The sequence below is a fragment of the Vigna umbellata genome, chromosome 2, assembly GCF_029865625.1.
Source record: "Vigna umbellata cultivar VRB3 chromosome 2, Vumbellata_1.0, whole genome shotgun sequence".
Lineage (NCBI taxonomy): Eukaryota > Viridiplantae > Streptophyta > Magnoliopsida > Fabales > Fabaceae > Vigna > Vigna umbellata.
In genome coordinates, this window is record NC_142166.1 from 22,948,471 (window position 1) to 22,974,957 (window position 26,487).

At 39.1% G+C, this 26,487-nt stretch overlaps 1 non-coding gene and 1 pseudogene across 1 annotated transcript; one reads left to right on the forward strand and one right to left on the reverse strand.

Annotated features, from left to right (window-relative positions):
• The first annotated feature begins 5,164 nt into the window (after nt 1-5,164).
• LOC148203641 (uncharacterized) lies at nt 5,165-22,889 on the forward strand (annotated as a pseudogene).
• LOC148203642 (small nucleolar RNA R71) lies at nt 5,785-5,892 on the reverse strand. Its single transcript, XR_015784578.1, has one exon. It is a non-coding gene; the product is annotated as a small nucleolar RNA R71 (small nucleolar RNA).
• Nucleotides 22,890-26,487: the final 3,598 nt, after the last annotated feature.

The following is a 26,487-nucleotide window of genomic DNA, read 5'->3' on the forward strand; positions in this document are numbered from 1 at the left end:
ACCTAGAAAAGAGGAACGAAACTTACCGGCTCAAATCAAGAAATTGATCGGTTGAAAAGGTATCTCTCGACGCCAAGATCGCCTAGACACTTCCTGATCGTCGAACAGATGACCCAAAGGTGAGAAAGAGTACAGAGAAGTGAGAGAAAGAGAAGAGAATAATGTTTTAGAGAGATAGAAGTATTTTAAATAATGAACTTTAGAAAGTTCTATTTATATTATAAGATTATGTTATAATTAAATACTGGGTCTCATTATTTTAATACACCTATCTACTATAATACTTTATTTTGTAGGTTCTTACAATTAATAATCATAACACTTAAATAGAATTATGGGGATAAATTATTTATTTAAATATAATAGTAATTATATTAATATTCTTAATCTAAATTTATAGAAGAAAGAGAAAAAAAAAAGATATTACTATTAAATTGAAGCAGTTGATGGTGGGATTACAATTGTCCTTTTAAATATACTGGTAATTTTTTCGATAGGAATTTACGGGACCAAGAGACGAACCTTTGTTGACGTGTCTTCCTTCCTTCCGAACTTGGAATCGCCTAAGCTGCTTGCCTTTCTTCTATCGGAGTCGTTCGGTTGACTTCCGTCTGGGCCGGTCGGTCACGTTGGTATTGGCCGATTGGTTGCCTTCATGCTCTAGGGGGGCAGGTACTTGCAAAAGATAATTTGACGCTCAAGTTAGGCGTGTGATTTTTAGAGCCTCGACTCTTGATTGAATATTTAGTGAATTGTTATCACTATTGAGTATTTAGAAGTGTCCGTCGAACGTAAGTGGAACATACCTGGCTTGTGGCCCTGGCTTTGTATTTATAATTTACGTCATGGATCCTGAGCTGATATAAGCCCAATAAAATATAAGCAGAATAAGATATAAACAGAGTACCTGATATAACCTACTTATCAATATCTTTAATTAGATATTGTTTGATTATTTTATCATCTGCTGGATTGTTGGCCCAACAATAGCATATGCGCTGGCCCAATTGCAGCCCAATCTTTGACCTGAGTGGATGGACCGAATGGTGCTGAATGTTAACCATTCGGCCTCCACAGGGTACGATACATTATGCTCCCCTAGTCCAAGTTAAGCGTTCGGCTTTAGCTGTAGTTAACTATAAGACTTATGAGTTTGAGGGAGGCTGTTTTTCTTGTAGTGAGGAGCTCGCTTTCCATGTAAACATGAACCGAGAGGGATTTACCTCTCGGTCTTCAACATGAACCGAGAGGGATTTACCTTTCGGCCGAGAGGGATTTACCTCTCGGTCTTTGACTTTGACCTAGGAGTTCCTCCTAGGGGGCGGATTTTACCGTTTGATTTATAGTACACAGAGGTTTGTCTTCACTGTTTTAACTTCAGTTTGTTGGCGAGAGGGATTTACCTCTCGGTCTTTCAACTTTCTGGCGAGGGGGATTTACCTCTCGTTCTTCGGCATCAACCCTTTTAGTTGACGAGAGGGATTTACCTCTCAGCCTTCAACATGAACCGAGAGGGATTTACCTCTCGGCCTTTGAGCTAGGAGTGCTTCAAAGTTAACGGGTTTTACCGTTTGGCTTTACACTAGGAGTTCCTAGAGAACTTCCTGATGGGAGGACTTTACCTCTTTGCCGAGAGGGATTTTCCACTCGGTCTTTGAGCTAGGAGTGTTTCCTAGTGAAAGGGGTTTACCATTCGGCTTTACACTAGGTGTTCCTATAGAACTTCCTAATGGGAGGACTTTACCGCTTTGCCGAGAAGGATTTTTCGCTCGGTCTTTGAGCTAGGAGTGTTTCCTAGTGAATGGGCTTTACCATTCGGCTTTACACTAGGAGTTCCTGGACAACTTCCTAATGGGAGGACTTTACCTCTTTACTGAGAGGGATTTACCGCTCGGTCTTTGAGCTAGGAGTGCTTCCTAGTGAACAGGTTTTACCGTTCGGCGTTGAGAGAGCCTTACCTCCTTCCTTTCACTTTGACCTAGGAGTTCTTCCTAGGGAACAGGCTTTACTGTTCGGCTTGGACGAGAGTGAGCGTTCATTTAGAACGTTCCCCACCGCTCGGTTTGGACCAGGTTTTTTTCGGATAACGTACCTAGGTTTTGTTTATGAGGGTGACAGTTCGTTTAGAACTTTTATCACCGCTCGGTTTGGACCATATGTTTTTCACATAACGCCCCTGGGTTTTGTTTACGAAAGTGAAAGTTCGTTTAGAACTTTTATCACCGCTCGGTTTGGACCAGGTGTTTTTCACATAACGCCCCTCGGTTTTGTTTATGAGAGTGACCGTTCGTTTAGAACTTTTATCACCGCTCGGTTTGGACCAGGTGCTTTCACATAACGCCCTTGGGTTTTGTTTACGAGAGTGACAGTTCGTTTAGAAATTTTATCACCGCTTGGTTTGAACTAGGTGTTTTTCACATAATGCCCCTGGGTTTTGTTTACGAGAGTGACAATACGTTTAGAACTTTTATCACCGCTGGACTAGGTGTTTTTCACATAACGCCCCTTGGTTTGGTTTATGAGAGTGACAGTTCGTTTAGAACTTTTATCACCGCTCGGTTTGGACCAGGTGTTTTTCAGATAACGTCCCTGGGTTTTGCTGATGACAGTTGATGAGTCGTTATTTCTTGAATTATATTTAGTTTATTGCACTTAAATAAACCAGGGAATTGTGTTTAATTGTCTGTTATTTCCCCGTTTTCCGAATTCTGCTTAATTTGGTCGGAAATTTGTAATTGTGCTAATTTGGGTTTTCTGAACTGATTAAGTGCATTTTTTTTTATTACAGGAAAAATTTTGGAGATACATTTTGGGACATCAGGAAGAATGCAATTAAATTCAAGTCTCTCCATACAGACATTTTAGAAGTATTAAATTGTAATTCAGTAGTTTAGAATTTTTGAATCAACTCTTACATTTTGGGTCACTTTTTGGTAAACTAGATTAGACCCAAAAATTAGGGGTTAGTGACTTGGACCCTAGGGTTTTATTGTGTGGACCCCATCCCTATTAAAAGGGAGGACATACGGCTAAGGGCTTCAGCCGCCACTTGCCACTTATGCTCTTGGTTTCTGGGAACGCTGTTTACCTGGAAAGAATGGAGAGGCACATTTGTTTTTTTTTTAGAATGAAGCTCTGATTCAAATTTATTTTTAGCTTTGTTTTGTGCCCGCTGATTCATTGATATTCATCTTGTTGGCTTTGGGTATAAGGAAAAGAAATATTCGAACACTCGGTCAGAGAGAATGGGGCGTCAGCATTTTTGCTGTGCACATTACTCATGAATAAAATTTTATCGGTTGTTGTCCAGTAGGAAGAAGGAGTGTTTCTTTCTTTAGAAGATGCTGCGGTGATTGCGTTTTGTTTTATGGAGTTAAGCAATATGCTGCACAGAAAGTGGAGTTGGAAGAAGTGAAACACAGTGTGGTGGCTGGAATGACGTGCTGGAACGCGTGAACCGATGAGGTGCTAATTTACTTTGCTGGAAGGAAGCACACGGACGGCCAGGGGCTTATGTCCAGCGTTGAGAATAAAAGCACACACGTGATTCATCTTCATTTTCCTGGAGAAAGCAATGCTTATTTTATAACGCTGGAATAGGAGGCAGGAGCGGAAGTGTGGCGCTGATTCATGGCAGCAGAGGCACATGCTTGATTTATGTTTGGAGGGAGCTCATTTATTTTCTTTTTAGAAGCACACGGAGAGGGAGAGCAGATTCTATTTTTTTTTATATGGATTAAAGGGCTGCTACGCTTAGGAAAGGGAGAAATCATTTTTGAAGAAGTGTGTGGATTCACGGTGATTAGATGGTGTGAGGTGTGTCCGTGACGTGGAGCAAGGCAGGAAGAGTGGTGTCTCGGCTGGAATGATGTTGCTGCAGCAAATTGATAGAAGAATAGAGAATGTTTTTTTTTTATTTAAGCAAGGAGCTCGTTGATTTGATGGGAGTAGGTAGTGGGAGGACATGGTGATTCACGGCTGCTGAAATAAAAGAGAATTGTCTTTTTCCAGAGAATGAAGAAGTGATTAGATGGGGTAGGTGTACGGTGATAATTTGGAGAGAAGAAATTTTATTCATATGCCTTGGAGAATGAAGCACGTGCAATGTTCATCACGGGAATAGGAGAGTGGTTTGATGAATGGAAAAGGTGCTGATTCACCTTTCAATTTAGATAAAGCTCGGTGATTTCAAGAAGGGAAGTGGTGTCACGTTTCGGTTCCAGCAACATGCGCAAGGGAGACAGAGGGGTGAGTTAATCTTGGAGGAATGCACGGTCATGTCAAGCCAAAAAGGGGAGCACGGAGTTTCATTTTCTTTGCATTTAGTGAAGCATACAGCTGCCACGTCCTGGATCAAAATGCTTGATTGATATTGGTGGTGCGGCAGCAGTGATTTAATTGGCTTTGGCACGCGTATTACTTTCGTGAATGATTTGTGTTGGTGAATGTTTTCAATTAGAATTTTATATTTTTATCTCAATAGTTTCATTTTTAATAGGTTAATTGACTTTGCTGAAGTGTCTACTCCGTCATAAGTGGTTAAAGCCCTTTTGCATTTAAAAATTAGTGTAGTTGCATGTGCTCATTAATTGTGTTTTGAATTGATGTTTCATTCCAACTATTTTATTATCGCTGAACTGTGATTCTGCTGATGTGTTGATTTCAATAGTGTGAGATAAATTTTTAGATTTTTCGAGAGCATTTAAATTAGTTCACACACCTTGCTTCAGGATAGTTCAGTTCACTGTTTCCATTTACTTTAAATGCCTTCAATTATGTTCGGTTGCGTTTAGTTTTCAATTTAATTTAAGTTCACTTGCATTCACAAAATCTTCACAACCCCCCCCCCCCACTACGTGTTTGACCTATTGACTGAACCACATTTGGTCCTTGAGAGACGACCTAAAAGTCACTTCCTAGTTTATACTGCATTAATTTGCAAACAACTTTTGTGTGAGGTGCGACCCTCTCATCAAAATGGCACCGTTGCCGGGGGCCAACGGTTCAGTTTTAGGTCTTTTGTGTTGTTAATGTGTTGTTTGAGTGTTTGTATCTGTTTTGTCTTGTATGTTTGAGTATGTGTGATTTGTTTGCTTAGGTTGTTTTGTGTGTTCGAAATTTTTGTGCTATCGTTTCATGATTTGAGGGTGTTGTGACTTAGTGCATGACTAAGGGTAATCCTGGGCCTATACCACCCTTTGATCCGGAGATTGATAGAACTTTTCATAGGTTAGCTAGGCATTCTAGAAATTTATCTTTAGAGTCTGTTTTTGAGTCTGTTCCATTAGATACTGTGCATCCCACTGCTGAGTACTTTGTGCATACTGCATCTACTGCATCTACTGCATCTGTTGCATCTACACTTGATTCTGATTCTGATTCTGTTGTTTTTCACACTGAGAACAATATGGCACAACCTCCACCTCGTGAGAGGACTTTTAAGGAGATGGCTGCACCTGATTTCGATATTGAAAGCTTGTGCATCCAATATCCTGATGAGGACGTTCCATTTGTTCTCAAGACTGGACTGATCCATTTGTTGCCCAAGTTTCATGGTCTTCCAGGTGAGAGTCCTCATAAGCATTTGAAGGAATTCCACATTGTCTGTTCCAGTATGAAACCACATGATGTTCCTGAAGAGCACACCTTCTTGAAAGCATTCCCTCATTCATTGGAAAATGTTGCTAAGGATTGGTTGTATGGTTTGGCGCCTAGATCCGTCACTAGCTGGGATCATTTGAAGAGGCTGTTCTTGGATAAATTTTTCCCAGCATCCCGGACCACAGCTATCAGAAAAGACATAACTGGGATTAGGCAGCTTGGTGGAGAGAACTTGTATGAGTATTGGGAGAGATTCAAGACACTTTGTGCTAGCTGCCCCCACCATCAGATACCTGAACAACTCCTTATCCAGTATTTCTATGAGGGTTTGAACAACATGGATCGGGGTATGATTGATGCTGCCAGTGGTGGAGCTCTTGGAGACACCACACCTGCTGAGGCTAGGCAATTGATTGAGAAGATGGCCTCCAACTCCCAGCAGTTTAGCACCAGGAATGATGCCATTGTGGTGAGGGGCGTACATGATGTTGTTGCCCAGTCTTTATCAGTTGTTGAAAGCAAGTTGGAGGGCAAGATTGACTCTCTTACGAAGTTGGTGACACAGTTGACTACCAACCAGAGATCTACAGCTCCATCTGCATCTGTTGCACGACTATGTGCTATTTGTCCTTCTAGTGACCACTATACAGATGCATGTCCTTCTTTGCAGCACTCTGATAACAGTTAAAAAACTGTTATTTTCATGCTTAAAATTGACACAAAAAGCAACCTTTACACTTAGAAACTAGCTTGAAATCATGCTTTTATCCATATTTTCAGAAATAAGAGAGCTGGACAGGTTTATGCAAATGCAAAGGCAAGTTGGGAAGAATAAGAATAATTGTGTTGTTATGATTCTCTTAACTCAAGGATTTTGTGATCCAGAAAAACCAATTTTCTTGTTAGCCCAGCCACATTATAAGCCATTGAAAAGTCCTTGTGATGATGCATGCTTGTGAATGTTTTTGATTGTGGTAAAATGAAAGGCAAAGTTGATTCATGTGACATTGTGATAGTAGAGTGAATGAGTGATTACCTCTTATACACTTGTGTGTGAGTGAAACACTTTACCTAGTGAGGAAATATTCCATGAGCACATGAACATCCATGCTTAATTGATTGATCATTCATGAAATATAGCATTTGTTGGAATTTAAATGACTTTGTGAACACTAAAGCATGTGCACATCTTGATTGAACTCTTGGTCATAAGTTTGAGTGAAGTTGTTACTTATCTTGAAAAAGAGGATTTTTGAATGAGTGAACCATCATATGAATTGGTTGAAGATTGAGTTACATCTTGTTTGCTTGAGGACAAGCAAAGTTCTAAGTTTGGGGTTGTGATAACATTTGAAAAACTGTTATTTTCATGCTTAAAATTGACACAAAAAGCAACCTTTACACTTAGAAACTAGCTTGAAATCATGCTTTTATCCATATTTTCAGAAATAAGAGAGCTGGACAGGTTTATGCTTGATTTCAGTGTTTTTGTGCAGGTTTTAAGGTGAATTTAGTGAAAGAAGTGAAGAAGGAGAGAGATGGAATCAAAAAAGTCAACCAGAAACCAGAAAAGTCAACCAGTCAACCAGAAAAGTCAACCAGTCAACCAAAAAGTCAACCAGTCAACCAGAATACGAAAAAAGTCAACCAGACGAGTTTTGGGCCAATTTTATGCGATTTTATGATATGTTTGGGCCTGGACCCGTTTTCTATTATTTTTATGTCCTATTTAAAGACCTAGATGTCTTAGGGTTGGTATCTTTGGCAGAAACGAAGCAAACACTCTCTCTTCCACCCCTTTGAAGGAGGATCTTGGATGCTCAGGCTACCTCTTCACCTTTCTAGGGTTTTATCTTTCATTCTTTCATTATTGTTCATCTAGGTTCACCATGAATATGGTGAACTAAACCTTGTATGTTTGTTGGGCAATCAATGTAATCTTTTGAAGCTCTCATATATGGAATTTGTGATTGCATCTTAATCTAAGATTTTTGCTTTCTTTCATCATTAGTTAGGGTTTTTCCTCTTTGCTTAATGCTTGCTTTGTTTAACTCATTCAATGCATGATTATTGATTTTGTCGATACGGGAACGTACGGGGAAGTCTAGATCCGGGGAATCTCTCCCAATATTATATTGGTTGTCGTTAAGCTCCTGTGCTAAGAGAACTAATTATTAGGAATGCTAGGAATCGTATGAACTCGTAATTAGGGATAGGCCTTCTTGACAAGGTAATTTAGAGAGTGGCATTAACAATGATGATTTGAATGTTGAATTCCTAAAATATATGAGAGTGGATAAGATGAAATTGACCCCCAACAACATATTCATATATATATTTCATTGAAAGTGCTTGTCTTTTGCTTTTGCCATTGATCAAAACCTCATGCATACATGTTTATTTTCTGTTTTGCATATTAAACTTCAAATATTTCGTTCTTAAGTCTTAGCTAATCCACGAACCACACAACTAAACTAGGCCGTGAGTCCTTTGGGAGAACGATACTTGGTCTTACCGAGTTTATTACTTGAAACGATTCGGTCATACTTGCCGATTGTTCAACAAGTTTGTGACATCATATTTTGGTGATCATAAATTTGTCCATCAAGTTTTTGGCGCCGTTGCTGGGGACTCGTGGTTTAACTGGTTAATTTGTGTGATTATTGATTATATTTGACTTTAATTTTGAATTTCTATTTTTATTTTTTCGGTTTTTATTTTATCTTATTTGATTTGATTTGATTTGATTTGATTTTATTTTATTTGATTAGATTAGATTTTATTTGATTTGATTAGATTAGATTTGATTTGATTTGATTTGATTTGATTAGATTAGATTTTATTTTATTTTATTTTATTTTATATTATTTTATCTTAACCTCTGAATCTTTTATCTTCTGAATCTATATCTTCTTCTCTATCTTTTTGTGCTAACAAATATTTTCTAGAGTTTTGTGCCTAATGCATGCAGGATGCAATTCGATCAAGAATTTAACTATATGGGCACTCAATTCTTCCAAGGTCAACAAAGGAAAGCAAGAGATCTCATCTTTCAGGCAAGGCATGGAGGAATCACTAGGTCATGCATGGGAAAGATACAAAAGCTTGTTACGTAAAACTCCCACGCATGGTTTTGAAGATCAGGAAGTAGTCTTAACTTTCCTTGGAGGTCTTGGTTCACAAACCAAGATGATGCTAGACGCCTCAGTAGGAGGCAATATCAAATGGAAAACTCCAGAGGAAGCAACAGAGATTATAGAAAACATGGCTACTAGTGATAATGAGCTGCACAGTGAGAGAGGAGCTCCTATGCAACAAAAAGGAGTTCTCCAATTACAGACACATGATGCCCTGCTAGCTCAAAACAAAATTCTAACTCAACAGTTGGAAACTCTGACCAAAACTCTTGCACAATTAAAAAAAGAGTTGAAAACTGCTGCACAGGTACAAACCCAGTTGTGCGAATTATGTGGAGGCGACCATATCAATGGTCAATGTGCCTTTCCAGTTGAAGCCGTAGAGGATGTAAACTACATGACCAATCAGTATCGTCAAGGGAGCTACAATCAGGGGTGGAAACCACACCCAAGCATTGGTCAAGGGCAAACTGGGCAAGCGGGTCAATATAATAAGCAGCAGCAGCAACCCACCTTATGGCAACAGTTATCTATGCTTAATGAAAGGTCCATGAGGATGGAGGAAACTCTCAACAATTTCATACAGAAAACTGAGTCTACCCAAAAGAGCACTGAAGCTGCTATAAAAAATTTGGAGACTCAGATGGGGCAGATCACCAAAGAGGTGGAAGAAAGGCCAAGTAGAAATTGTGGGGCTAATACTGAGGTTAACCCCAGGGAAGAGTGTGAAGTGCTAGTGAGTGTAAATGTTGAAAAAGTTGAGTTGGAAAAAGAAGAGAGAAAAGAGAGAGAAGAGAAAATTTGTGTGAAGATTGAGAAAGTGAGTAGAAAAAGAAAAGAAAAAAAGAAAGTGAGAGAAAAGAAAAAGAGGACGAGAGAAAAAAAGAAAGAATCATATGAAAAACGTCTTCCTCATCCAAAGAAGTATCATAGGAAGAAGGAATTTGAGCGCTTTATGGAAAATTTCAAGAAATTGGAAATTAAAGTTCCTATGATTGAGACACTGCAACAGGTTCCCGGTTTGATCAAATTTCTGAAGAAGTTCAGTAGAAAGAAGAAAAAGAAGATGGAACATGAGCTTTATTGGGTCAAGCTAATGACGTTAAAAGAGCGCTTGCTGGGAGGCAACCCAGTGATTTAAAAACTTTTGATTTTGATTTTGGTTTTGTAACTTTTAATCTGTGGACATTATTTTTGTAAATATTTTGTTGGATATAGCATCTACTGAAGGATGCTAGGTGGTTAAGTATCTACTGAAGGATACTCAGTTTGTAACACCTACTGATGGGTGTTGGTAAGAAAATTTTGCACCTACTGATGGGTGTTGGTAAGTTTGTTACACCTACTGATGGGTGTTGGTGGATTTTGGGTCAGGCTCGTGACGTTAAACAAGCGCTACCTGGGAGGCAACCCAGTTGATTGAATGTTTCTGTTTGTTTCATTTTAGTTGCATAATAGGGTTTGCATAAGTATTATGAACATTGAATTGCAGGGAACCAGTGAGGGGCATGTCTAGGAGGCACATAGGTTAAGAAAAGAAGGAGAAGGGCACATCACGAAAGTGCCGCTGAGCGGCAACTTACCGCTGAGCGGTACTCTCGCAGATTGGGCTTTGGTTGCCCCTTAGCGGGACCCGAGCCCATTAGGGTATTTTTATACCCTAAACTGCGCAAATGCTTTTATTTTCAGGCTCTTCTCTGCACACACACTCCTACATACCTTTTCAAAGGTTCTCTACAACTTTTCCCTCATCCCTCTTTAGAAAATCTCCCTTCCACTCACTTGCTCACTAGTTTTCCATCTAAGTTTGGGGTTGGGAGAGAGCATCATTGAAGGGGCTGATTTCTTCATTGTGGTTTACTAATACTTAACAATGTATCTTTTGGTTTTGTGAATTATGTTTGATGCAGGGATGACCTCCTCATCGGGCAAAAAGAATCAAGACTATAAGATCCAAGAAGAGGAAGATACAGAGGACAACTCAGATTGTTGAGGAGCTGAGATAACATTTACGGATGAATGCTATCATATGCTTATGCTTTTGGGGTTTAAGTTTTCTAAACTTATTTGTTTTTTGTTTTAGATTAGGGTTTGATGTACTCTATTGGAAACCTGGTTTGTTATGATGGTTTGCTATTAACTGTGATTGTGTGATAAGTAATGCTTGATGATGATTAGTGATTGATTGATGTTGAGATAGATGTGCACATTAAAATGCTTATACAGGTGATTTACAAGCTTTGTGAACAAATGCAGGATATCATGATTGTGATTGTGAAATTAAGCAGAATGTGTATGTCAAATGTGAATGAGCTTATATGTGAGGTTTTGAGCTCCAGAGTTTTTGGTATGATTGAATGCTATTACTTTGAAAGCATGAATGACTTTGCCCAGGTTTTCTATGATTGAATCAATTACTTGTTTTGCATCATGTGATCAAGGTCGTTTGTTGGAACCCTTTTTATTGGCCAAATTCATAAAGTTAGCCCACTAAAAGAGAACACTTTGTGTTCTATCCTTTGAACCCTTAGCCTTGAACATACACTGAAAACCCTTGATTGAAAATCTTTACCTTGAGTTAAGTAGAAGATCTTGTGTGGTATTGTTAAATGTTCAAGTTTGGGGTTGTTGGGAAAACATGAAAAAGGAAAAGCATTGAGCTAAGAGCTAAAAAGTAAGAATATGCAAAGAAAAAAAAGAAAAAGAAGCAAAGCTCAATGCAAATGCAAAGACAAGTTGGGAAGAATAAGAATAATTGTGTTGTTATGATTCTCTTAACTCAAGGATTTTGTGATCCAGAAAAACCAATTTTCTTGTTAGCCCAGCCACATTATAAGCCATTGAAAAGTCCTTGTGATGATGTATGCTTGTGAATGTTTTTGATTGTGGTAAAATGAAAGGCAAAGTTGATTCATGTGACATTGTGATAGTAGAGTGAATGAGTGATTACCTCTTATACACTTGTGTGTGAGTGAAACACTTTACCTAGTGAGGAAATATTCCATGAGCACATGAACATCCATGCTTAATTGATTGATCATTCATGAAATATAGCATTTGTTGGAATTTAAATGACTTTGTGAACACTAAAGCATGTGCACATCTTGATTGAACTCTTGGTCATAAGTTTGAGTGAAGTTGTTACTTATCTTGAAAAAGAGGATTTTTGAATGAGTGAACCATCATATGAATTGGTTGAAGATTGAGTTACATCTTGTTTGCTTGAGGACAAGCAAAGTTCTAAGTTTGGGGTTGTGATAACATTTGAAAAACTGTTATTTTCATGCTTAAAATTGACACAAAAAGCAACCTTTACACTTAGAAACTAGCTTGAAATCATGCTTTTATCCATATTTTCAGAAATAAGAGAGCTGGACAGGTTTATGCTTGATTTCAGTGTTTTTGTGCAGGTTTTAAGGTGAATTTAGTGAAAGAAGTGAAGAAGGAGAGAGATGGAATCAAAAAAGTCAACCAGAAACCAGAAAAGTCAACCAGTCAACCAGAAAAGTCAACCAGTCAACCAAAAAGTCAACCAGTCAACCAGAATACGAAAAAAGTCAACCAGACGAGTTTTGGGCCAATTTTATGCGATTTTATGATATGTTTGGGCCTGGACCCGTTTTCTATTATTTTTATGTCCTATTTAAAGACCTAGATGTCTTAGGGTTGGTATCTTTGGCAGAAACGAAGCAAACACTCTCTCTTCCACCCCTTTGAAGGAGGATCTTGGATGCTCAGGCTACCTCTTCACCTTTCTAGGGTTTTATCTTTCATTCTTTCATTATTGTTCATCTAGGTTCACCATGAATATGGTGAACTAAACCTTGTATGTTTGTTGGGCAATCAATGTAATCTTTTGAAGCTCTCATATATGGAATTTGTGATTGCATCTTAATCTAAGATTTTTGCTTTCTTTCATCATTAGTTAGGGTTTTTCCTCTTTGCTTAATGCTTGCTTTGTTTAACTCATTCAATGCATGATTATTGATTTTGTCGATACGGGAACGTACGGGGAAGTCTAGATCCGGGGAATCTCTCCCAATATTATATTGGTTGTCGTTAAGCTCCTGTGCTAAGAGAACTAATTATTAGGAATGCTAGGAATCGTATGAACTCGTAATTAGGGATAGGCCTTCTTGACAAGGTAATTTAGAGAGTGGCATTAACAATGATGATTTGAATGTTGAATTCCTAAAATATATGAGAGTGGATAAGATGAAATTGACCCCCAACAACATATTCATATATATATTTCATTGAAAGTGCTTGTCTTTTGCTTTTGCCATTGATCAAAACCTCATGCATACATGTTTATTTTCTGTTTTGCATATTAAACTTCAAATATTTCGTTCTTAAGTCTTAGCTAATCCACGAACCACACAACTAAACTAGGCCGTGAGTCCTTTGGGAGAACGATACTTGGTCTTACCGAGTTTATTACTTGAAACGATTCGGTCATACTTGCCGATTGTTCAACAAGTTTGTGACATCATATTTTGGTGATCATAAATTTGTCCATCAAGTTTTTGGCGCCGTTGCTGGGGACTCGTGGTTTAACTGGTTAATTTGTGTGATTATTGATTATATTTGACTTTAATTTTGAATTTCTATTTTTATTTTTTCGGTTTTTATTTTATCTTATTTGATTTGATTTGATTTGATTTTATTTTATTTTATTTGATTAGATTAGATTTTATTTGATTTGATTAGATTAGATTTTATTTGATTTGATTTGATTTGATTAGATTAGATTTTATTTTATTTTATTTTATTTTATATTATTTTATCTTAACCTCTGAATCTTTTATCTTCTGAATCTATATCTTCTTCTCTATCTTTTTGTGCTAACAAATATTTTCTAGAGTTTTGTGCCTAATGCATGCAGGATGCAATTCGATCAAGAATTTAACTATATGGGCACTCAATTCTTCCAAGGTCAACAAAGGAAAGCAAGAGATCTCATCTTTCAGGCAAGGCATGGAGGAATCACTAGGTCATGCATGGGAAAGATACAAAAGCTTGTTACGTAAAACTCCCACGCATGGTTTTGAAGATCAGGAAGTAGTCTTAACTTTCCTTGGAGGTCTTGGTTCACAAACCAAGATGATGCTAGACGCCTCAGTAGGAGGCAATATCAAATGGAAAACTCCAGAGGAAGCAACAGAGATTATAGAAAACATGGCTACTAGTGATAATGAGCTGCACAGTGAGAGAGGAGCTCCTATGCAACAAAAAGGAGTTCTCCAATTACAGACACATGATGCCCTGCTAGCTCAAAACAAAATTCTAACTCAACAGTTGGAAACTCTGACCAAAACTCTTGCACAATTAAAAAAAGAGTTGAAAACTGCTGCACAGGTACAAACCCAGTTGTGCGAATTATGTGGAGGCGACCATATCAATGGTCAATGTGCCTTTCCAGTTGAAGCCGTAGAGGATGTAAACTACATGACCAATCAGTATCGTCAAGGGAGCTACAATCAGGGGTGGAAACCACACCCAAGCATTGGTCAAGGGCAAACTGGGCAAGCGGGTCAATATAATAAGCAGCAGCAGCAACCCACCTTATGGCAACAGTTATCTATGCTTAATGAAAGGTCCATGAGGATGGAGGAAACTCTCAACAATTTCATACAGAAAACTGAGTCTACCCAAAAGAGCACTGAAGCTGCTATAAAAAATTTGGAGACTCAGATGGGGCAGATCACCAAAGAGGTGGAAGAAAGGCCAAGTAGAAATTGTGGGGCTAATACTGAGGTTAACCCCAGGGAAGAGTGTGAAGTGCTAGTGAGTGTAAATGTTGAAAAAGTTGAGTTGGAAAAAGAAGAGAGAAAAGAGAGAGAAGAGAAAATTTGTGTGAAGATTGAGAAAGTGAGTAGAAAAAGAAAAGAAAAAAAGAAAGTGAGAGAAAAGAAAAAGAGGACGAGAGAAAAAAAGAAAGAATCATATGAAAAACGTCTTCCTCATCCAAAGAAGTATCATAGGAAGAAGGAATTTGAGCGCTTTATGGAAAATTTCAAGAAATTGGAAATTAAAGTTCCTATGATTGAGACACTGCAACAGGTTCCCGGTTTGATCAAATTTCTGAAGAAGTTCAGTAGAAAGAAGAAAAAGAAGATGGAACATGAGCTTTATTGGGTCAAGCTAATGACGTTAAAAGAGCGCTTGCTGGGAGGCAACCCAGTGATTTAAAAACTTTTGATTTTGATTTTGGTTTTGTAACTTTTAATCTGTGGACATTATTTTTGTAAATATTTTGTTGGATATAGCATCTACTGAAGGATGCTAGGTGGTTAAGTATCTACTGAAGGATACTCAGTTTGTAACACCTACTGATGGGTGTTGGTAAGAAAATTTTGCACCTACTGATGGGTGTTGGTAAGTTTGTTACACCTACTGATGGGTGTTGGTGGATTTTGGGTCAGGCTCGTGACGTTAAACAAGCGCTACCTGGGAGGCAACCCAGTTGATTGAATGTTTCTGTTTGTTTCATTTTAGTTGCATAATAGGGTTTGCATAAGTATTATGAACATTGAATTGCAGGGAACCAGTGAGGGGCATGTCTAGGAGGCACATAGGTTAAGAAAAGAAGGAGAAGGGCACATCACGAAAGTGCCGCTGAGCGGCAACTTACCGCTGAGCGGTACTCTCGCAGATTGGGCTTTGGTTGCCCCTTAGCGGGACCCGAGCCCATTAGGGTATTTTTATACCCTAAACTGCGCAAATGCTTTTATTTTCAGGCTCTTCTCTGCACACACACTCCTACATACCTTTTCAAAGGTTCTCTACAACTTTTCCCTCATCCCTCTTTAGAAAATCTCCCTTCCACTCACTTGCTCACTAGTTTTCCATCTAAGTTTGGGGTTGGGAGAGAGCATCATTGAAGGGGCTGATTTCTTCATTGTGGTTTACTAATACTTAACAATGTATCTTTTGGTTTTGTGAATTATGTTTGATGCAGGGATGACCTCCTCATCGGGCAAAAAGAATCAAGACTATAAGATCCAAGAAGAGGAAGATACAGAGGACAACTCAGATTGTTGAGGAGCTGAGATAACATTTACGGATGAATGCTATCATATGCTTATGCTTTTGGGGTTTAAGTTTTCTAAACTTATTTGTTTTTTGTTTTAGATTAGGGTTTGATGTACTCTATTGGAAACCTGGTTTGTTATGATGGTTTGCTATTAACTGTGATTGTGTGATAAGTAATGCTTGATGATGATTAGTGATTGATTGATGTTGAGATAGATGTGCACATTAAAATGCTTATACAGGTGATTTACAAGCTTTGTGAACAAATGCAGGATATCATGATTGTGATTGTGAAATTAAGCAGAATGTGTATGTCAAATGTGAATGAGCTTATATGTGAGGTTTTGAGCTCCAGAGTTTTTGGTATGATTGAATGCTATTACTTTGAAAGCATGAATGACTTTGCCCAGGTTTTCTATGATTGAATCAATTACTTGTTTTGCATCATGTGATCAAGGTCGTTTGTTGGAACCCTTTTTATTGGCCAAATTCATAAAGTTAGCCCACTAAAAGAGAACACTTTGTGTTCTATCCTTTGAACCCTTAGCCTTGAACATACACTGAAAACCCTTGATTGAAAATCTTTACCTTGAGTTAAGTAGAAGATCTTGTGTGGTATTGTTAAATGTTCAAGTTTGGGGTTGTTGGGAAAACATGAAAAAGGAAAAGCATTGAGCTAAGAGCTAAAAAGTAAGAATATGCAAAGAAAAAAAAGAAAAAGAAGCAAAGCTCAATGCAAATGCAAAGACAAGTTGGGAAGAATAAGAATAATTGTGTTGTTATGATTCTCTTAACTCAAGGATTTTGTGATCCAGAAAAACCAATTTTCTTGTTAGCCCAGCCACATTATAAGCCATTGAAAAGTCCTTGTGATGATGTATGCTTGTGAATGTTTTTGATTGTGGTAAAATGAAAGGCAAAGTTGATTCATGTGACATTGTGATAGTAGAGTGAATGAGTGATTACCTCTTATACACTTGTGTGTGAGTGAAACACTTTACCTAGTGAGGAAATATTCCATGAGCACATGAACATCCATGCTTAATTGATTGATCATTCATGAAATATAGCATTTGTTGGAATTTAAATGACTTTGTGAACACTAAAGCATGTGCACATCTTGATTGAACTCTTGGTCATAAGTTTGAGTGAAGTTGTTACTTATCTTGAAAAAGAGGATTTTTGAATGAGTGAACCATCATATGAATTGGTTGAAGATTGAGTTACATCTTGTTTGCTTGAGGACAAGCAAAGTTCTAAGTTTGGGGTTGTGATAACATTTGAAAAACTGTTATTTTCATGCTTAAAATTGACACAAAAAGCAACCTTTACACTTAGAAACTAGCTTGAAATCATGCTTTTATCCATATTTTCAGAAATAAGAGAGCTGGACAGGTTTATGCTTGATTTCAGTGTTTTTGTGCAGGTTTTAAGGTGAATTTAGTGAAAGAAGTGAAGAAGGAGAGAGATGGAATCAAAAAAGTCAACCAGAAACCAGAAAAGTCAACCAGTCAACCAGAAAAGTCAACCAGTCAACCAAAAAGTCAACCAGTCAACCAGAATACGAAAAAAGTCAACCAGACGAGTTTTGGGCCAATTTTATGCGATTTTATGATATGTTTGGGCCTGGACCCGTTTTCTATTATTTTTATGTCCTATTTAAAGACCTAGATGTCTTAGGGTTGGTATCTTTGGCAGAAACGAAGCAAACACTCTCTCTTCCACCCCTTTGAAGGAGGATCTTGGATGCTCAGGCTACCTCTTCACCTTTCTAGGGTTTTATCTTTCATTCTTTCATTATTGTTCATCTAGGTTCACCATGAATATGGTGAACTAAACCTTGTATGTTTGTTGGGCAATCAATGTAATCTTTTGAAGCTCTCATATATGGAATTTGTGATTGCATCTTAATCTAAGATTTTTTCTTTCTTTCATCATTAGTTAGGATTTTTCCTCTTTGCTTAATGCTTGCTTTGTTTAACTCATTCAATGCATGATTATTGATTTTGTCGATACGGGAACGTACGGGGAAGTCTAGATCCGGGGAATCTCTCCCAATATTATATTGGTTGTCGTTAAGCTCCTGTGCTAAGAGAACTAATTATTAGGAATGCTAGGAATCGTATGAACTCGTAATTAGGGATAGGCCTTCTTGACAAGGTAATTTAGAGAGTGGCATTAACAATGATGATTTGAATGTTGAATTCCTAAAATATATGAGAGTGGATAAGATGAAATTGACCCCCAACAACATATTCATATATATATTTCATTGAAAGTGCTTGTCTTTTGCTTTTGCCATTGATCAAAACCTCATGCATACTTGTTTATTTTCTGTTTTGCATATTAAACTTCAAATATTTCGTTCTTAAGTCTTAGCTAATCCACGAACCACACAACTAAACTAGGCCGTGAGTCCTTTGGGAGAACGATACTTGGTCTTACCGAGTTTATTACTTGAAACGATTCGGTCATACTTGCCGATTGTTCAACAAGTTTGTGACATCATATTTTGGTGATCATAAATTTGTCCATCACACTTCTGCCTCTGATGCGCCTCAGGCTTATGCTACGAACATCTACACCAACAGGCAGCCACAACAGCAAAATCATGACTTGTCCAGCAACAGGTACAAACCAGGGTGGAGGAATCACCCCAATCTTAGATGGAACAATGCGCCACAACATCAGCAGCAGGCGCCACCTTTCTAAAATGCTGGAGCACCTAACAGATATGTGCCTCCACCTATGCAACAACAACAACATCAGCAAGAGATTCCTGCCCAACCTTCCACTTCGTCTTCTAAGCTTACCTTGGAGGATTTGGTGAAGTAGATGACTATTCAAAACATGCAATTTCAGCAGGAGACAAAAGCGTCCATCTAGAGCTTGACGAATCAGATGGGGCAGATGGCTACACAGCTGAATCAGGCACAGTCTTAGAATTCTGATAAATTGCCATCCCAGACTGTGCAGAATCCTAAGAATGTTAGTGCCATCACCCTCAGATCTGGGAAGCAAATTGTTGTGCCCACCATGCCATCTCTGGCACCTGAACCTCCTAAACTTAACCCTGCTACTTCCAACATAAAAGAGGACCAGGCTGGTCCAAGCAAGACATTTGAGGCAGGTGGACCTTCTACTTCCGGTGGTTCTTCTTCTTCTACCACCACCAGCACATCTCCTACCTTGCCCCACCAGATTCCTCTTTCATTCCCTCCAAAGGCGATGCCTAGCAAAAAGATGGAAGAGGTGGACAAAGAAATATTGGAGACCTTCAGGAAGGTAGAGGTGAACATACCTCTACTTGATGCCATAAAGCAGATTCCTAGATATGCAAAATTTCTGAAGGACCTGTGCACGCATAAGAGGAAAATGAAAGGAGATGAAAGAATCAGCATGGGCAGGAATGTATCCGCGCTTATTGGTAAGTCGGTCCCGCACGTTCCTGAAAAGTGCAAGGACCCAGGTACGTTTTGCATTCCTTATATGATTGGAAATAGTAAATTTGAAAATGCCATGCTTGATTTGGGTGCTTCCATAAATGTCATGCCTCTTTCAATTTTTAAATCCTTGTCTCTTGGCCCTTTACAACCTACGGGTGTGGTCATTCAGTTGGCAAACAGGAGTGTTACCCACCCAACAGGTTACATAGAGGATGTCTTGGTTAGGGTTGGTGAGCTGATTTTTCCTGCCGACTTTTATGTTTTGGAAATGGAGGAGGGATTCTCTCATGGATCCGTTCCCATAATCTTAGGCAGACCCTTTTTGAAAACTGCCCGAACCAAGATTGATGTGTATGCTAGAACTTTATCCATGGAATTTGCTGATATTATGGTTCACTTTAATATTCTTGATGCAATGAAGTTCCCAGCTGAGGACCATTCTGTTTTTAAGATTGACATGTTGGATGACATTATTGATAAATATGCTGTTGATGAGTTTGATTCTTTGCATGAAAAAGAACATTCTTTTCTATCTTCTCTGCGTACATGCATTGAATCTGAATGTGAGAATGATGTTGATGAAGTTCTTGATATTGATGATGTTGATAATGTAATTGTCATGGATATGGATTTGGCGCTTGATGAGATAGGTGTTCCGCCTTTACCTTTGAATTCCTTGGAGTTAGAGTGCACTAACCATTTTGTAGGAAGTACAAATGAATCTGACTTGCAGGCACCTACTCTGGAGTTGAAACAGCTTCCAGATAACCTCAAGTACGTGTACTTGGAGGATGATGAGAAGAAACCGGTGATCATTTCTACCTCCCTTGATTCTGTTCAAGAGGAGAAGTTGCTTGGTATGCTGAGGAAGCACAAGAAGGCCATTGGTTGGAGTTTGGCTGACATACTTGGTATTAGCCCATCCACATGCATGCATAGAATTCTTTTGGAAGATGGGGCAAAGCCAGTGAGACAGCCACAAAGAAGGCAAAACCCCGTGATCATGGACGTCATCAAGAAGGAGGTGACCAAGCTTTTGCAAGCTGGGATCATCTACCCTATTTCAGACAGTCAGTGGGTGAGCCCCATCCATGTTGTGCCCAAGAAAACTGGCCTCACTGTGGTGAAGAATGAGAGGGATGAGCTTATCCCAGCTAGAGTGCAGAACAGTTGGAGAGTCTGCATTGACTATAGGAGGCTTAACCAAGAAACCAGGAAAGATCATTTCCCCCTGCCATTCATTGATCAGATGCTGGAGCGCCTGGCAGGTAAATCTCATTATTGTTTTCTTGATGGTTTTTCTGGTTACTTTCAAATAAATATTGCGCCTGAGGATCAAGAGAAAACCACATTCACCTGCCCCTTTGGCACTTTTGCCTATAGGAGGATGCCCTTTGGTCTATGCAACGCCCCTGGTACTTTCCAACGGTGCATGCTTAGCATTTTTAGCGACTTTCTTGAGAGTTGCATAGAGGTGTTTATGGATGATTTTACTGTGTATGGATCCTCTTTTGATGCATGTTTAGACAGTCTGGAAAAAGTTCTGAAAAGATGCATAGAAACAAACCTTGTTTTCAATTTTGAGAAATGTCACTTCATGGTTGAACAAGGTTTGGTTCTAGGGCATATCATTTCTGAAAAGGGAATAGAGGTAGACCCTGCTAAGATATCTTTGATTTCACAATTGCCTTACCCCTCTTGCGTGCGAGAGGTGCGATCTTTCCTTGGACATGCAGGTTTCTACAGGCGCTTCATCAAAGATTTCAGCAAGAAGGCGCTCCCCTTGTCCAGACTGTTGCAGAAGGATATTGACTTTGCTTTTGATGACAGATGCAAGCAGACGTTTAATTGCCTGAAGGAAGCTTTGACCACTACCCCTATCATTCAGGCACCGGATTGGACAACCCCATTTGAGCTCATGTGTGATGCGTCTAATTATGCATTGGGGGCTGTCTTGACACAGAAAATTGACAAGCTGTCGAGAGTGATCTACTATGCTTCACGCACTTTGGATGTTGCCCAAGCAAATTATACCACCACTGAAAAGGAGTTGCTGGCAATTGTTTTTGCCCTTGATAAGTTTAGGTCATATTTGCTTGGATCACCTGTTATTGTGTATACTGACCATGCAGCTCTAAAGTTTCTGTTGAAAAAGGCTGAGTCAAAGCCTAGATTGATCAGGTGGATGCTAGTGCTCCAGGAGTTTGACTTGCAGATTAAAGACCGGAGTGGAGCACAGAATTTGGTTGCAGACCACCTCAACCGAATTGGGAAAGCTGGGAATGAAGTTGATGTGTTGCCCATCCAGGATGACTTTCCTGATGAGAGTTTGTTGATGATTTCTTATTCTCACCCCACTCCTTGGTTTGCACACATTGTAAATTATTTGGTTGCTTCTGTTTTTCCTCCCTCAGCATCACGTGCTTAGATTGCTAAAATTAAGAGTGATGCTAAGTATTATGTTTGGGATGATCCATATCTGTGGAAGTTGTGCAGTGACCAGGTTACTAGGAGATGCATTCCGGACCATGAGATTGACTCGGTCCTGCAGTTTTGTCATGCCTCCTCACCTGGTGGTCATCTAGGGATACAGAGAATAGCTCGTAGGGTGCTTGACTGTGGTTTCTTTTGGCCTTCCATCTTTAAAGATGTGGAGAGGATTTGCAACACCTGTGAGCCTTGTCAGAGAGCAGGAGGATCAATTTCACAGAGACAAGAGATGCCTCAACAGCCTATGCTGTTCTGTGAGGTGTTTGATGTCTGGGGTATAGATTTCATGGGTCCTTTTCCTGTTTCTTTTGGTTTCTCTTATATCCTCCTTGCTGTGGATTATGTTTCAAAATGGGTGGAAGCTAGAGCCACCAGGACTAATGATGCTTGGGTTGTTGTAGATTTTGTTAGATCTCACCTCTTTTGCAGGTTTGGAGTGCCTAGAGCAATTGTTAGTGATTAGGGAACCCATTTTTGCAACAGATCCATGCAAGCTTTGCTCAAGAAATATGGGGTGACACACAGAGTTTCTACACCTTACCACCCCCAAACAAATGGGCAGGCTGAGATCTCCAACAGGGAGATTAAGAGGATTTTGGAGAAGATTGTCCAGCCCAATAGGAAAGATTGGAGTAATAGGTTGGACGATGCTCTTTGGGCCCACAGGACAGCCTATAAAGCACCGATAGGGATGTCTCCCTACCGGGTTGTCTTCGGAAAGGCATGTTACCTACCGGTTGAGATTGAGCATCGGGCATACTGGGCTGTGAAGACTTGCAACTTCTCCATGGACCAAGCTGGAGAGGAAAGAAAGTTGCAATTGAGTGAATTGGATGAGATCCGAATGGATGCCTATGAGAACTCAAAGTTCTACAAGGAAAGGACCAAGAGGTTCCATGATAGCTCCATTGTTAGAAAGGACTTCGAGGTTGGCCAACAGGTTTTGTTGTATAACTCTAGACTCGGCCTCATGGGTGGTAAGTTGAGATCAAAGTGGACTGGACCTTTTGTTGTGACTAATGTTTATCCTTATGGTGCAGTAGAGATCCAAGGTCCATCTGCAGCTAAAAGCTTCAAGGTGAACAGGCACAGACTGAAGCCTTTCCTCAGCAATCCTTCTTTGTTGGATGCAGTGGTGGAGGAGACGTCTTTGGCTCACCCCACATACCCTCCCATCTGACTCAGGGAGTTTCTCTTCTCCTCCTTTTCCTACTTTTATTGCACTTGTCCATGATCTGTTGATTGTTCTGATTTCTGATCTTATGCTTATGACACATTGAGGACACTGTGTAGTTTAAGTGTGGTCTATTGGGGGAGATTCTGATTTTTCTTTGTTAGTTTTTGTTTTACATGTTAAATTTTTGCTTTTCTAGGTAGTTTTTGTTTTATCTTGTGTACAGTTTCACATGTTTCTCTTGATTTCTGGACTTTGTTTAGGTTGTAGATGTGTCTTTCACTTCATTGATACTCTGATTTGTTGGATTCCTTGCTTTTCTTTGCTTGGAAGATGATTATGATGTTTGAGAGTTGAATTGATGGTGACCATATTACCTGTGTGAGATTTGAGCCAATTGATGTTCTTTCTTGTGTGTGATATGTCTCTTGATTGCTTGCGCATATGCCTTGGCTTGACTCTTGTTGATAATTCTTGATTGATATGCATGTTTGGAAGTGATAAAGGCAGTTTTGTTTTTTAGCCTCTCTAGCCAAATAAGCCTACCTTGTTCTAATCCTTTGATAACCCCTATTGAGCTTATATTTTCCCCATTTCTTTGTTTTGAAGCTCATACACTAGCCCTAAGTGAGAAAACCATGATTACCTTAACCTTAGGGAATTTTGGAGCTTTGGAAGTGTTTTGGGAACAAGTGTGGTCTCCTAGGGGGTTTCTGATGAATTGGCTGGTTGGCTCCTCTTCTTGTTTTGTGTTCAGAAATATGATTTATATCTTGTCTCCTACAGTTGTGTGCTAAAGAGAGAAAAGAAAAGAGACTGAAAAAAAAATGAAAAATAAAAAAATTTGTGAATAATGGAGTCAAGAAGAGGATGGAATTAGAGGTTGTGGGTGTGTTTGAATGTGTTTACACTTGTTCCCCATTGCTCCTCTGTTCCTTATGGTTTGTAGCTTCTTATCCAGATATATCCTCCCTTGTCCTTGGCCCCATTACAACCATGAAAAGACCTTTTGATTTGAACATGCGTATGTGCTTGAGTGTTGATATTAGAGGCTTGACAAGTCTATTTGTGTTTGCTTTCTTGAGTGCATTGAGTGACATTGATTTACCTTAAACACTTGAGAGAAACACTGATTGTGTGCATCTGTGAGGCTTTGTTGCTTTTGATTCATCTCTTGAACTGATTAATTGTTTCCTTGTACTGAACTGTTTGGATGATTCTTTGAGTATCTGCTTTCATTGACTCTGTGTGGGATTCTGCCTATACCTTTTATTGTCCAGATTTTGTGAGAATTGTGCAACTGTGTTCCTGTTTTGGAGTCTTTGTTGTCTGTCTGTCAAGTCTGTGTCACCTCCCTGATGTTTGAGTAGTTCCCTGGTTTTCGTCTTGGTTTTGCCCATGAGTGCAAAAGACTAAGTGTGGTCTATTTTGATGAGTCGTTATTTCTTGAATTATATTTAGTTTATTGCACTTAAATAAACTAGGGAATTGTGTTTAATTGTCTGTTATTTCCCCGTTTTCCGAATTCTGCTTAATTTGGCCGGAAATTTGTAATTGTGCTAATTTGGGTTTTCTGAACTGATTAAGTGCATTTTTTTTTATTACAGGAAAAATTTTGGAGATACATTTTGGGACATCAGGAAGAATGCAATTAAATTCAAGTCTCTCTACACAGACATTTTAGAATTAATTAAATTGTAATTCAGTAGTTTAGAATTTTTGAATCAACTCTTACATTTTGGGTCAATTTTTGGCAAACTAGATTAGACCCAAAAATTAGGGGTTAGTGACTTGGACCCTAGGGTTTTATTGTGTGGACCCCATCCCTATTAAAAGGGAGGACATACGGCTAAGGGCTTCAGCCGCCACTTGCCACTTATGCTCTTGGTTTCTGGGAACGCAGTTTTGCTGGAAAGAATGGAGAGGCACATTTGTTTTTTTTTTTAGAATGAAGCTCTGATTCAAATTTATTTTTAGCTTTGTTTTGTGCCCGCTGATTCGTTGATATTCATCTTGTTGGCTTTGGGTATAAGGAAAAGAAATATTCGAACACTCGGTCAGAGAGAATAGGGGGTGAGCATTTTTGCTGTGCACATTACTCATGAATAAAATTTTATCGGTTGTTGTCCAGTAGGAAGAAGGAGTGTTTCTTTCTTTAGAAGATGTTGCGGTGATTGAGTTTTGTTTTATGGAGTTAAGCAATGTGCTACAGAGAAAATGGAGTTGGAAGAAGTGAAACACGGTGTGGTGGCTAGAATGACGTGCTGGAACGCGTGAACCGATGAGGTGTTGATTTACTTTGCTGGAAGGAAGCACACGGACGGCCAGGGGCTTATGTCCAGCGTTGAGAATAAAAGCACACACGTGATTCATCTTCATTTTCCTGGAGAAAGCAACGCTTATTTTATAACGCTAGAATAGGAGGCAGGTGCGGAAGTGTGGCGCTGATTCATGGCAGCAGAGGCACATGCGTGATTTATCTTTGGAGGGAGCTCATTTATTTTCTTTTTAGAAGCACACAGAAAGGAAGAGCATATTCTATTTTTTTATATGGATTAAAGGGCTGCTACGCTTAGGAAAGGGAGAAATCATTTTTGAAGAAGTGTGTGGATTCACGGTGATTAGATGGTGTGAGGTGTGTCCGTGACGTGGAGCAAGGGAGGAAGAGTGGTGTCTCGGCTGGAATGATGTTGCTGCAGCAAATTGATAGAAGAATAGAGAATGTTTTTTTTTATTTAAGCAAGGAGCTCGTTGATTTGATGGGAGTAGGTAGTGGGAGCACATGGTGATTCACGGCTGCTGGAAGAAAAGAGAATTGTCTTTTTCCAGAGAATGAAGAAGTGATTAGATGGGGTAGGTGTACGGTGATAATTTGGAGAGAAGAAATTTTATTCATATGCCTTGGAGAATGAAGCACGTGCAATGTTCATCACGGGAATAGGAGAGTGGTTTGATGAATGGAAAAGGTGCTGATTCACCTTTCAATTTAGATAAAGCTCGGTGATTTCAAGAAGGGAAGTGGTGTCACGTTTCGGTTCCAGCAACATGCGCAAGGGAGACAGAGGGGTGAGTTAATCTTGGAGGAATGCACGGTCATGTCAAGCCAAAAAGGGGAGCACGGAGTTTCATTTTCTTTGCATTTAGTGAAGCATACAGCTGCCACGTCCTGGATCAAAATGCTTGATTGATATTGGTGGTGCGGCAGCAGTGATTTAATTGGCTTTGGCACGCGTATTACTTTCGTGAATGATTTGTGTTGGTGAATGTTTTCAATTAGAATTTTATATTTTTATCTCAATAGTTTCATTTTTAATAGGTTAATTGACTTTGCTGAAGTGTCTACTCCGTCATAAGTGGTTAAAGCCCTTTTGCATTTAAAAATTAGTGTAGTTGCATGTGCTCATTAATTGTGTTTTGAATTGATGTTTCATTCCAACTATTTTATTCTCGCTGAACTGTGATTCTGCTGATGTGTTGATTTCAATAGTGTGAGATAAATTTTTAGATTTTTCGAGAGCATTTAAATTAGTTCACACACCTTGCTTCAGGATAGTTCAGTTCACTGTTTCCATTTACTTTAAATGCCTTCAATTATGTTCGGTTG